Consider the following 12,119-nt stretch of genomic DNA (forward strand, 5'->3'; position numbering starts at 1 on the left):
TTATTTTTCTTGGTAAAAAAGTAAGTCCTATTAACATCCAATAATTCCTTTAACTTGTCCCTCTGTGTTCCTGCTTTAGCTTTTTGACTTTATGAGTTTTGCCAACTGTTAAATGGTTACTTCTCAGGAATAAATCAAACAATTGGCAGAAATCAGTGGGTTATAAAACATCCAGAAACAACTGTTTCAAGAGCTGACATCTTCTTCAACCACGTAAATATCCTAGTTGGATTTGAGACCAAGTGGTCAAAAGGTCTTAAACATACAAAGTAAATAAAAAAACCCAAAATGATGACTTCTGAAAGTGAAGGAACTCTGGAAAATTTTCTGTGATCACATTTTTTACTATTCTTAATTACTGTGCTTTGGAGTTTTTTGTACTGATCGCAACACTTGTCTATTTTTTCCTACTCTACTGCTTTATACAATAATGGATATCATTAAAGAGCTGCCACCAGAACGATTCCATTTAGAAGCAATTTCTGAAGTATGTACCTTGCAAAGCACTTTAGATCATTGATGATGAAAGCTATTATATAAATGTATGGTATACTATTATATAAAGTCGTTGCTGAGTTCAAATAGCTGATATGGCTTTTAATTTTTACAATGATGGTCTTGGTATATTTAAATTCCTGTGAAACTAAAACAAGTTAGAGTGAATGAGATCTCAAAACATTAATAAAGTTTTTAAATATTTCATTAAAGCACATTAAAAATTCTCTTACTATCCAGGGGAACATTTTAAAAACTGCTTAATAATTAAAATGAAAGAGAACTGAGTTTTTTTCCTGCCTCTATTCTTTTTTGGTATTGGTTTATTGCTCTATATTAACAGACTAAAAATGTGTGTTGCCAGATACAAGATAATGATAATTTATGCTTGTGGAAATAATTCTGAAATATCTTAATTTCATTTCAATAGTTCCAATGATTCTGGTGATGTCTTCCAAATTACACCAGCTTAGCATTATGCCCTTGATTTTAATGGGACAGGTATTAGGCTAAACAAGCATTTTCTCTTAAAATAAACAAATAACAAGTACCATATTGCAGTACTCATTGCGCACATTTACATTAACATTCTTCACTAACATAATTACTTTTCTAAGAGAAGTAACTCCTCTCTTTGATAAAAACAAATTGGTTTCCTTCAAATTTAAACCAAAGGATACATTACAAACATGTGAGAAGGGAAAACTAACACACTAATAGACATACTAACATATTCTTTCACAAAATTATCTCTGATCTTAAGGATAAACCTACTCCTCTGACCGCTAATGAATATAAAACAATAATTTAGAAGAAACTATTATACAAATAGTATACAAAAACCAAATAAATTGCCTATCTACACACTACAGGTAAACTCTTTAGTAATATCCCACACCTGCATGAAAATCTGTGAAAGTGCAGCGTACCCTTTCTATTTCTTAGCAGAAGTCTTTTTTTTTTTTTGATAGCTCGTCTTCCTTTTGAAAAATGTTATTTCCAGTAGAGGTGGTGGAGTCACTGTCTCTGGAGACATTCAAAACCCACCTGGACGTGTTCCTGTGCAACCTGCTCTGGCAGGGGAGTTGGACTAGATGATCTCCAGAGGTGCCCTCCAACCCCTGTCATTCTGTGTTAATGACAATCCGAGTTAAGATTAAGAATAGGTTTGTATTGCGAGTGAGTGGAGACCACCTGCTAAAGGCATCAAGAACCAATTGTCCTGGTTTGGGGGGAAGCAGGGCCAGCTTTCTGCTCAGCCAGAGAGAATCTCGCTCTTGTTGCTGTGGCAACCAGGGTCAGCTGACTCGGGTGTTTACCCTGTGGAGAGGCGTGGACAGGTCAGGTGACCCAAACTGACCAATCGGGTGTTCCATCCCCTCTGCCATGCTCAATATAAAAGCCGAGGGACCAAAGGGTCAGGTTGGCTCCTCTCCGATGGCTGATGTCTGAGGAGGGCTCTGTGTGTTTGTCTGCCTTTGATCCTGATCTGCGCTTCCTGAATCCAGATCTGTAATCCAGTTCCCATCTGTTACTGCATCCAGTCTGGAACTTCCCCAGTGCCTGCTGGTGACATCTCCCTGAGAGCTTGATATGGTTTTGTATACGTGTATCTATTTCATGATTTCCTTTTTATTATTAATATTTCATAAAATTAGTTTTTTTCTAAACTCATAAATCTCTTTCTGTCTCTTCTTCCTCTCTTCAGAGCAAGAGGTGAGGGAGAGCATCTGTTGTCTCTTCATTGGCCAACCCGGCCCAAACGTCAACACCAACGTAACCTGTAATTCGCAGAACCAGTAATCCGTATCTCAGATCTCTAATGGTATCCATGTATAGATGAAGCTGTATGTCTATTGCTACTATCAGTGTAATAAAGTATCTATAACCATACTTACAAAATAGTTAATATAAATCTGTACTTCAATTTATTATGTTCTTCTTTAAACAAAGGAGTAGATTGATTCAGATTCTTAAAATTACTTAGACTAAAAAGAAAAATAATGTATTGTAAATTCTTAGTACGTGCCATTTAACCACATACTCTGGATTTTTTCTCCATGAAACTAGATATGAAGAAAGCTGGATGGGTGGATAAACCAACAACAAGATCCAGGGCCTGCGTGATTGTATGCAGAATTAAGAAATTAATTAGGAAGGGAACTATAATTTGCAGCACTGACATCTATTTTACTTAACTTGCATGTATCAATGGGAAGCAATTACAATTCAATTAAAATATTCACTTTTATTACTTTACTGACTGACCTTGAAGTTAATGCCTGTTTTATTTAATTGCGTCATCTATGAATAAATGTTAACCCTAGACTGTTATGGCCCATTATTTTCAATGCATTTTTAACTCCCCAACTGAACTACATCAGTCAATTTATTATGTGCTGTCAAGAGAGCAAGCAGGGCTTTATTTCTTTGAGATAGACCAGTATATGATAACAGAAACACCTCAAAAGATTTCATAATGCTGTTTCTAACAGTGCCCAGTAAAACAAATTGTACTCTCACCTCCAGTTTTGTGGTCTAGTTTTACGGTAAAATCAGTATGTGATAGCACAAATGGTATAATCACTTCAAAGTAATTTCTACTCCATCTGCAGTTCCTGATAAATCCACTGACAGGAGCAGAACTTCCTGCAGATATCAACAGTGCTTGCAGAGCCCTCTTACACACTGCCACAGGACAAGTGCTGCAGAGAACTGCAGCCCTGTCAAAGACTAGGGCAGAAATTCAGGGGTTTGTTCTGTAGTGAAAAAAATGTACTGAAAAACATTACTAGGCATTTCACTAGTGTTAAGCATGTTAGTGTTAAGCTATGCAAAAGAACCATATTTTGAATGGTTCACTTTGTACACATGTATTAGTGTAGCATAAAGCCCTCACTTGAGGGGTGACTACCCAATATTACTTGCATTTATCAAGATCATTAGAAAATCAAGTTGCATTTTCACAGCATTAGATTCAGCTAATAAAATCCACATTCTAAAGCCTCATTTTATTAACAAGAACATGTTTTATACATGTTCAGAATTTTAAAATAATCTTGATTTTTAAGAAAGAATTTAAATATAAAAAAATCTATATATGTCAAATAAATAAAAATTAATCATAATTATTGGTTTTCATAGAATGATTTGAGTTGGAAGGGATCTTAAAGATCATCTAGTTCCAACCCCCCTGCCATGGGCAGGGACACCTCCCACTAGACCCAGCTGCTCAAAACCTCATCCAGCCTGGCCTTGAACACTTCCAGGGATGGGGCATCCACAGCTTCCCTGGGCAACCTGTTCCAAGTGTCTCTCCATCCTCAGAGTAAAGAATTTCTTCCTAATAGCTAATCTGAATCCATCCTCTTTCAGTTTAAAACCATTAGCCCTTGTCCTATCACTACACTCCCTGATAAAGAAATGGTAGTACATGAAGTACTTCTGAAAGCAACACTGAATCAAACTATAACCCATAATACATGAACACGTTGTGAAAGAATCACTACCACACACACATCAATAAAATAGAACATGAATTAACCATTATCTGTTGATAATATAGGGAAAAACCTCTGTTCTTTCCTGACTAACCAATCGTACCATTCAAAAAGTACATCTTATTCCTCTCTGACTTCTTCCATAAAATAAGGTTAAAATCACTATCTATTAGCAATCTTCTTAACATTTCATACACATAGAATTACCATAGACTTTTGGAAAAAAAAAAAAGAACTTGTTTTAAGGCTACAGCAACTGAAAGTTCCCTTCTTTTTCCTGACTTCTTACGAAGTACTGTTGAGAAGACTAGTAACTGCCATCGTTATGGATGTCAGGGAGCGAGACTTGACTTCTGATGATGGAGGGCAGTATAATGCACAATAAGGTTTCTGGGGAGATCCTAATCAGCTGCTCAACAGAAACAGAATTATTTAGAACTTTAAATAAGAAAAAAGGCAATGAAAGACTTAAGTTTTTTTGAACCAAAACTAGTCTCTTTTAAATTTCTTTTTCAGAAAGAAAACAGGAAAAGAAAGAGAGGTTAAGGGACCTTTAATGTTCAGAAATATGGAGAGAAAGCAAAACAGTATAAAGGATAGATGCAACCACCCATCTTAGAATTGGAACAGATAAAATAGGACTATTTTTGAAGGTAAAATCCTCTACTTTAAATATGTCTTTTTTTTTCTAAGTAAACAATAAAAACATCATGGATTTTCATGAAGCAGGATCAAGTACTGTTCTTTAAACAATACAGAATCAAAGAGTATGTTTCTAATAGCACAGGAAAAGCCCATACAAGTAAGTATTAGTTGGTAAAGCAGGTTTACTCTGCAGGAGTGCAGGATTCTCAGACACCCTCCACGATGCAGGAGTGCACCTGCCATAGAGATAGTAATGCACTGTAAATCTATACTTTAGATTGCCTGGAGGTAAATTATTCCTGGTGTCATATTTAGCTTTCATTTCTACGAAGAGCTTGGAAGTGAACTTTTTGTCTGGTAGCATAACTTGACAGGTTCATAGTTGACTCTTAACTTCCTCATAACTTTCACACACGAAAAGTTGTACGACAATGGTGAACTGGACAGATTCCTTGATCTTCCGTTTCCAAAACATGAAAAAGAACTGTAAAAGCTGCTTAATTTTCATATAAAAATGAAGGAAAGTGCAATAAATATTGGATATTACCCCACCTCTAAAAGATCTAAGGTGAATACCTATTTTATGGTATAAAAGAGCAAACTTCATGCAACTTGATTATGTGCCTACTTCTTTTTTCTTTTTTTCACCCTATTTTTTAATTGGTTTTGTCCTATTTCTTTCCTTTTTTGTATGGGGTAATTTATCCAGTGTGGGAATAGTACAGGGATGGAATCTGAAGTGACAGTAACTCTTTTCAAGCTAACTGGTAAAATTGTAAGATGGTAATCCCAAAGTCATTCTAGCATATGTTTCCAGTGCAATTTACTTAGGATCACAGTTTATCTTCTTTCTCAGAAGTTCATAAAATATTTTCTAAACTAGGTTAGTCTGATGTCATCAAATTTTAGAATTCTATGAGGTAAAAGGCTCTAAAACTCTTCATACCAGCAATGTTAATTTCATCTGTAATCTCTTGTGATTTTATTTTTAATAACATCAAAGTTATTTGTGTTCTAGTTACATTGAAGATTCAAAGCAACTTAGCTCTGCCATTTCAGGAACAGAAACCTCAATAAGTCTTTGAAGAAATTTTGTATTGTTTCATCAAATAATGAGGCAGTATTTTCACACAGATACTTGTAAAACTCTAAAATGTTCATAGTTTAAAAAGAGATTGTTAAGAATTGTTTAATAACAGCATTAAACTGCTTTTAATCAAATCCAATGCTCTATACAGCAAATGGTTCAGTTCATTGAAAACACTGCCCCAGTCAACTTTCTCTCAGGACTTTCAATGGACTTCAGAGGCTTAAAAAAAAAAGTTATTACAGGTTCTGTTCATACAGCCACATGTGCATGACTTTCCCAATATAAATCCGTTTTCAGTGTTTTTAACTTTGGCATACTGAAATGTTTTGAGTAGAATTACTTTAGGGAGTTATTTCTTTATTAATCTATTTAAGTCAAAGAGTTCAACCATTCCAGAACCATAGTTTGGATTGAAAAAAAAAGATGTATTGTTTTGTCCCTGTTAAAGAATTCTGGTATTTTCATGCTTTGAACAGTTGTAGTCCTATTAAGCTTTGAAGAAAAGAATTGAAATTTGATTCAGTGACAGAGAAAGACACATGGTGCAAGTAACAAAATTTGTGTCACTTTGATTAAATCCATCCCCATGCAGACAAGTTATAAACCTTTAAAGAGTCACAGCTCCCAAATGGATCAACAGAGACTTTTGACAGGGTAAATCAGTAGATGACCTGCAAAAGGGTGAGGCCAGAGCAGAAATAAAGGATCAGATTAGGACAAGAAGTCTCTTAAAACTTCAACTCAGAGAGAGGTGCAAGGCAAGCATCTATGTATGGTTCTAACTACACAGACATGCCTTTAAAGCTTTGCGTTTAAGCTCTGTTTCAGGAGAGAATGTGCAGTGAAAGTGCATTCAGACCTTAAATCTTACCAAGCATTTAAGACCAGCAAGTAATATTCTAGTATTAACAAGACACCACTTGTCCCTCTTGATTTTCATTCTTGACACCCCTTACTTCCTCTACTTACTCTTTTTCTTATGCTATTTTTCAGCTCAAAGTTCTCTGACTATTCTTCTGTTTCCTTCACTAGAACCCTTACTTCCTTTTCTTTCACTTTAAATCCCATTCATTTAAATGTCCATTCTTAGTCCACTGCTTCCATTTCACTTTTTCTTTAGATTATATGATATCCCCAGATTGCAAAGTGATCTTTCCACTCTTAAGCCATCTCTCTCCAATTTTGTCTGACATTTCCTCAAGAAGCACTGCACTCAATAATGTCAACTTTCAAGTACTTTTCTGTTTTCAGGTACATTCACTTTCCTGCTCTTCCTTCTAACTCCTGTCATCTGTTACTATTGAAAATATTGACATCCTTCCCAATCTCCAACCCATAGCCTCAAGAGATAGCAAAGAGGGAATAACCTGTTTCTAGACCCACTTATGCAAACTATTAGAAAATCTCTTTTGTTATTTTTCTCTAACACACTTTATACCCATGCACTAAAAACCTCTTTCCAAAACCTCATTTTACACCAGTAACAAAGCATCTGTCATTCATACACAAGCATAAGGCAACTAACATTCCAAATGCAAAGATTATTTTCTTGTCTTATTTTTCTAACCTTTCAGCTATGCTCTGAATCAAAACTTTTCTTCACCTGAAGTCCGTTCCAAGTTGTCTTTTCTCTTATTCATCTCTTTTGCACCATACTCGTCTTAAATTCCAAGCTAATTTTATTGATTTCTGGTCTTGCACACAATTGCCATTTTTACATGTTGATCTTTCTTTATATGAATCTTTTCCCTCAGGAAAAAAAAGAGGCCTGAGCTAAAATGGCTCCTCTGGTTTCATAATTGTTCCCCAGTCTTTTCATAAAAGGTCTGGTGTGGTACCTTTTCTTCTATCACAGATAACATGAATGACGTAGTTAAATGAGGTAGTAGACAAATGTATTAGGGAACAAGCCTAAGGCAAAAGTGTTAAATACACTTAAACTCTTAAGGACCAGCTAAGCTTTGGAAGCTTTATTTGAAAATTCCATCATAATAACACGTGCTAGCTAGGAAACAAGGATTAGAAGGGGACAAAGACTAATATGAATGTCTTTCCTAAAGTACATGATGGGTGTAAATTTACCAAATTTATAATGTGAAAAAAATTACAATAAAATTAATTAAAAGCTATTATATGTGTATACAAGATAATACTTTAATATTGTTCAGGGAATAGAGTTATAAGTTTAGGAAAAAACTAATCTACTTTAGTGAAAAATTAATAATAAAATAAAAAAGGATATAATGAAACAGATACAATATAAATAAATATATACAAAACCGGATCAAGTTCCTAGGAAGATGCCACTGGCAGGTACTGGGAAAGTTCCAGACTGGACTCAGCGACAAAAGGGAACTGGAACACACTGACCAGGCTCAAAAGGCAGATGAGCTAATGGGGTCCTCCTCAGACGTAAGCCATTGAAGAAAGAGAGCCATTAGAGAAGACCCCTTGGAGAAGAACCCACTGGAGAAGGGCAGAAGCTGAAGAGCCAACCCAACCCCTTTGGTCCCTCAGCTTTTATACTGAGCATGGCAGATGGGATGGAACACCCGATTGGTCAGTTTGGGTCACCTGACCTGTCCACTCCTCCCCACAGGTGCAACCCCTCCATGGGGTAAACAATGGAGCCAGCTGACCCTGGTTGCCACGGCAACAAGTGTGAGCAAGAGCCTCTGTCACTGAAGAGAAAGTTGGCTCTGCTTCATCCCAAACCAGGACACCCAATAATGACTTTAAAATTGCTCAGTACTTAAAACTAGAGACACGTTTTCAAAGAACATTGTTCCTTTCCATTGCACAGATGATGTGCACAGACAAAACGCATTTTGTGCACAGACAAAACTCAAAACCCACCATTCAGGAGATGATCTGACATTACAGCCAACCCAATTTAGTGGTAAGGTTTCTACTGACAGAGTTTTGTCCTCCATGCGTCCATGGCATCTACACAGCAAGTTCCCTTCTGTGTAGAATCATAGAATCATTTAGGTCGGAAAAGACCCTTGGGATCATCAAGTCCAACCATCAACCCCACTCTACAAAGTTCTCCCTTACACCATATCCCCTAACACCACATCTAAATGAGTCTTAAACACATTCAGGGATGGTGACTCCACCACCTCCCTGGGCAGCCTATTCCAGTGTCTAACTACTCTTCCTGTGAAGAATTTTTTCCTAATGTCCAGCCTAAACCTACCCTGCTGCAGCTTGAAGCCATTCCCTCCTGTTCTATCACTAATTACCTGTGAGAAGAGACCAGCACCAACTTCTCTACAATGTCCTTTCAAGTAGTTGTAGAGAGCGATGAGGTCTCCCCTCAGCCTCCTCTTCCTCAAACTAAACAGTCCCAGCTCCTTCAATCGCTCCTCATAAGATTTATTCTCCAGGCCCTTCACCGGCTTCGTTGCCCTCCTCTGCACTCGCTCCAGCACCTCGATCTCTCTCTCGTATTGAGGTGCCCAGAACTGGACACAATACTCAAGGTGTGGCCTCACCAGTGCTGAGTACAGGGGGACAACTTCTCTGAGTAGTACTTCTCTGAGATCACCAGCTGCAGCCACCCAACCACTGAAGCTTTTACAGGGGCAGAAGCAAGTAGAGACTTGTGGTTTGGAAGAGTCAACTAGAAGGGGGAAAGGAAGATCAACCTTTTGGCAGCAACTCCCTATTAGATCAGTTTATCTGTAACACTAAATTACACCCTCAGGAGCTTAACCATGAACTGTGTCGTGCTAGTTCTTTTCTAATGTACTACTTTATACGTAAATCTTACCTCCATTAAAATTAATGGAAGTCTGGCTATCAATTTCAGTCAGTCAGGATTTCCCTTCTCTACACTAATGGCATGCAAATAATAAACAATAATGCAGACACCTAGGTGGTTAGATTTAAATAATAAACAAAAGCTACAGGTACTGATTTCATTATACTGAGAAGTAACGTTATCTCTTTCTAAACGAAAAGCTGGTATACAAAAACACAGGCATCCCTAAACTATCAGCTTTTCAGAGCATTCTCTGTACAGCAGGAGTATACCAATTTTCTTGACCTTGTGAGGCAAGCGTCAAGATCTTCTCACAGCAAAGGAGTCTCAAGTTAAATATATGTAGTTCAGACAGCGCAGTTTAGAGAAGGAACGTTAGGATTTGTTGACAGACAGGAGATGGCAATGGCTCCCTAAGGACTCATTACTCCATTGTTGGAGGGAAATAGCCTGGGTAAGAAACTAGGGCCCACACCATCTCAAAATTTAGGCTTCCACAGCCCCTGTGATTTCCTCACAGCCTACCCATGGCTGAGGGTGCGGATTGTCTAGAAGCACTCATAGCAGCCAGACCTACAACATAAAGGATGTAGCCATGGCAGAAGAGCCCCGCTTCAAATGTAGGCTGAGAACCACGAGCTGATCAGCCCTGATACAAAGTTTCAGCTTTTATTATTGTCCAACAGTTGAACAGCATTATAGTATCATTTCTCTCCTGTGGGCCAAATAACAGCTAGAAGTTAGAAACGTAATATAACCATGAAAGCTCTTTTTTCAACTTAATATTTCTATTATTTGATCTCATAATTACAATGTTTTTTCAAGTACTTAAGTCAATAATAAATCATTACCTTACCCCCCAACTGGAAAGAAGCTTGAACGTATAAAGTAAATAATGCATATTAATCTCATAAAAGACAGAAGTCTTCTGATTTTGACTGAAACACTGAAGAAGCAATTTTTTTCCACTTTCTCAAGCTAACAGAGTGCACTTACAAAACTTACTGCAGGTGAACATTACTCTTAAAATAACCCTAGAATCACTGAGGACAAACTGCTTTAACTGCATGACATAAAACCAATTTCAACAATATTCTCATATATATGAGAACTGAAGTTTGTCATATTTTAAAATGTATAGTGGGGCTTAATTTTTAGTGTTAATTCTTAAAAAGATTTAGGTATAGTTAACTGTATAAGTAAAGTAAAACTAAGTAAAACTCAATGCTTAGTTTTTACTGAGGACCATACTGTGAGGAACCCAAAGATTCCTTCCAAATGTAACCTTCCTCCTTCTCTTACTTCCACCTGAGTATTACACCTTGTGCTGCAGGAGAAACAATTTGCTTTAGAACATGGCACAGGTAAGACCAGTATGTAAAGTCACCAAGATAAGATTAAAAGTTGAACCAATGATATGCATACTCTGCAAGTTAATTAGTATTTTAATCTATAAAATGTGTCCAGAGAGCAAGGATATCAAAAACGCATCTTATGATTGTGCTATATTGCACTGTATAAGCAATGTATAAGCATATAAGCAATGGATATTACTGGAATTTCAGGCACACACATGTTAAAAAAAATCAGTAACTGTTTCTATGTTACCTATTACTGAGTAACCTCATTCTGACTTTCTGATATTTCCACCAAAGAGGGGTATATTTCGAATACAAAGTATCATGCATCATACAGGCATCTTTAGCAGCAAGGAAATGGCACTGAAGATAAATATGCATAAGCAGCTTTTTGGTTTTTTCATTGTTTAGGTTTAGTGCTAGATCACGGAATGTTTTTCTCTCATCATTAAAGCCTCTGAAATACACTCTAAAGGAATGAAAGCTAATCTACTTATAGGTCCACAGAAGGCATGTGAAGAAGGCTTCCTAACAATATTTCTTTTGCATGTAAGTGAGAGCGATTGCTATCCCATCTGGAAAAGCACACTACTCTGAGATAGAAAACTCTTGCCACTGGCAAAGTTTATGGTATTAATTTGTAATGGTGGATTTAGGGAAATGTACTAAACTAATGCTCATTTACTTGCATAATTATGTGTTTTCTACATAAAACGACAGGCATTTACCTTGCCAATACTGGCACCGAGTTAATGGAAAACAGGACAAGGCGGGTGTTCAAGTATGCCAGCGCTGATGAATGTCAAGCTAAGTTACAGATTTGTTTCTTGCATTAACATCTGTACAATGTACTATCTAATGCATTACCCGTCAGACTCTTAAATCTGTTATTTTAAATATTTTCATTGCAGTTTAGCTTTGATTATTAATCTAAGAGGCAAAAAGTTAAACTGTATCTTATCTTCTTTGCCACTTGATATGTTAAACAGCTTTCATACCTTAAATCCACTTTAATAAGGCATGCAATTATTAAAGCATTACAGAATGGCCCCAGAGCACACAAGCTCCATTAAATTTGCTTACATCTAATTATGTCTGCCTCAGGCAGGTGAGAAATTGACTCTGATAAGATCTTTCTTTTACCTGTAGCCAAAAAAAATAAAAAGGAAAAAAAATCGCAGTGATTTTCTATCTAATTGCTATCTACAAGTATTTATGGTATTCGCTCCTTCAATGAATAGCCCACAAAGCACTCTTTGTGCACT

At 36.7% G+C, this 12,119-nt stretch overlaps 1 protein-coding gene across 3 annotated transcripts in view; it reads right to left on the bottom strand.

Moving 5' to 3' along the window:
* DPH6 (diphthamine biosynthesis 6) overlaps positions 1-12,119 on the bottom strand; it is a 213,099-nt gene that overhangs the window by 145,690 nt on the left and 55,290 nt on the right. The window lies entirely within an intron of this gene.

This window comes from Chroicocephalus ridibundus, chromosome 4 (genome assembly GCF_963924245.1).
Source record: "Chroicocephalus ridibundus chromosome 4, bChrRid1.1, whole genome shotgun sequence".
Lineage (NCBI taxonomy): Eukaryota > Metazoa > Chordata > Aves > Charadriiformes > Laridae > Chroicocephalus > Chroicocephalus ridibundus.